This window comes from Manihot esculenta, unplaced genomic scaffold (assembly GCF_001659605.2).
Source record: "Manihot esculenta cultivar AM560-2 unplaced genomic scaffold, M.esculenta_v8 Scaffold64, whole genome shotgun sequence".
Classification (NCBI taxonomy): domain Eukaryota; kingdom Viridiplantae; phylum Streptophyta; class Magnoliopsida; order Malpighiales; family Euphorbiaceae; genus Manihot; species Manihot esculenta.
This window is the reverse complement of record NW_025215481.1, coordinates 2,341,989-2,344,488: the sequence shown is the minus strand read 5'-3', so window position 1 is coordinate 2,344,488 and position 2,500 is coordinate 2,341,989.

The following is a 2,500-nucleotide window of genomic DNA, read 5'->3' as shown; positions in this document are numbered from 1 at the left end:
CCATTTGACACCCCCCGGCAAAGCCTTCGACCCCAATAGCTTCAGCCCTGTCGCCAGACCCAAACGCCTCAAAAGTCTATGCCACCAGGAACTCACACCATGCCCATTGCATCGCATTTCCGCCAGCACGTTGACCCAAGCACGGCACTAGAATGCCACACCGAAGCCTTGCACAAGCATCCAATTGATACTCCAAGCATGGGGATCGGCCCCAATAGCACTGAGTTCGTCGTCGGAGTTGAGGTACTGACCGCCGAGTTGGATGGAAATATTAGCACAACAAAATCCCAAAGCCCAGTGCATCACCTGGAAACTCGCACATCGGCACGAGCACAACATACAAATGCCATGCCCACACCTTGCACCAGCGTCCATTTAACACGCCCAAGCATTGGGATAAACCACCGGATCATTTCCTTGAACTGTCACCAATGGCCCTGGAATGGGCCCCACCGGGCCCGGGACGGGCCCCACCGGGTCCACCACGCCCGAGAATTTTTTTCGATGTTGAATCGAGAGGTAGAGGTGGAGAGGGGGCTAACAAGCTTATTCGCATGCTATACCGATGCCCACATATGGCCTAGCGCATGCCCAGGCCCCGGCCTTGCTGGCCCCCCCAGGGGGGTGACTACCCACACCCCCCTAAAGAGCCTTAGGAACAAGTTGAGCTGTGCCAGGAGGAAACATCACAATGTCTGAGGTGACACACCCCCCCTAAAAAATTCAATTTTAGGTATTTTGACCTGATTTTTTGCAGATACCTTTATAAAAATGTAATCTAATTTTACAAAAATTTTGAAAATTTTTTATCAAGTCTAGGTATTTTTTTTATTTTTTAAGTGTTAAAAATTCAGAAAATCATAAAAAATAGAAAACCCGTCAGAAAATCACCAAATTTTTGTGGAACCTTAGAAAAATATTATAAATTTATTTGAGTTGTTATTTGGTGATTTTCTTAAACTTTGCACGGAGACATGACAATGCATGGGGTGACATGACAATACATGAGGTGACATGACAATGTTTAAAGTGACACACCCCCTAAAAAATTCAATTTTAGGTATTTTGACCTGATATTTTGCAGATATATTTAGAAGAATATAATCTAATTTTACAAAAATTTTGAAAATTTTTTATCCAGTCTAGGTATTTTTTTTATTTTTTAAGTGTTAAAAATTCAGAAAATCATAAAAAAAACATAACTCGTCAGAAAATCACCAAATTTTGTGTGGCACCTTAGAAAAATATAACAAATTTAATTGAGTTGTCATTTGGTGATTTTTTAAAACTTTTCAAAGAGAATTGGCTTGTGTCACAATTCTTGCCAATTTTGGGCATGCATGGTGGCTATAGGAAAAGTAAATGGAGGAGGTAGTGCTCTTGATCTCACAACATATTGTTTCGTGTTCTTTTTGCAATGTGAGATAAGATAGATAAAAACTCATAGAGGTTGCAATGATTGGTTCATAGTCTCAATGAGTAAGAGAGAATCACTCCATAGATTTTCATTGCCTATGCGATGATGGCAAGTGTGCGTCCAAGCATGTGAGCCAACCATTGCAAAATGTTGGTCAATATTTTTTCTCGTGTGTTGAAAGATATTGTCACTGTATAAGTATTCAAGCTTGAGCTTGTTCAGTACAGAAAACAATGGCACGCTTTGCTCGTTGAAGTGTACAATTAATTGACTGCGTGAACCTCTTTTGGCCTGGTGGTTTGACTGCGTGAACCTCTTTTGGCCTGGTGGTTGGCCAACGGGATATACTTGTTTACCAATGCTAACCTCATTTTGCAAAACATGTGCAAATAGCATCAACCCCAACGTTGCACCACGGGCTCATTGGTTGGGGAGCAATGGGCACGGCAGGAGGGAGCCACGGGCCAATTGGCTGCCACTGGGCGTGGGAGCAAGGCGCCACGGGCCCGTAGGCGCCTTCCTGAGCACAGTTCCCCGTGCAGCAGCAAGGCGCCACGGGCCCGTAGGCGCCTTCCTGAGCACCGTTCCCCGTGCAGCAGCAAGGCGCCACGGGCCCGTAGGCGCCTTCCTGAGCACAGTTCCCCGTGCAGCAGCAATGCGCCACGGGCCCGTTGGCGAGGAGCAGCGCACTGGTATTTGGGATGTTACTTACTCTGGTTCGATTAGATAAAATTAAAAAAAAAATCGAATCAAACCAATTATTGATAATAGTATATTATTATTTTCAATAATACGGGGAGATTAAACCATAATCAAATTCAAAATATTTCAATTAAATTTTAGAATATTAGAAATAAGGTGTGAAAAATTAAAAAATCCACTAAAAAACCCAACCAAACGAACCGAATCAGACCGGTTCGATCGAAATCAATTTTTGTCCGAATCGATTCGGACTGGTTCGATTTGATGTCAAATCGAGAGGTAGAGGCGGAGAGGGGGCTAACAAGCTTATTTGCAGGCTATACCGATGCCCACGTATGGCCTAGCGCATGCCCAGGCCCCGGCCCTGCTGGCCCCCCCAGG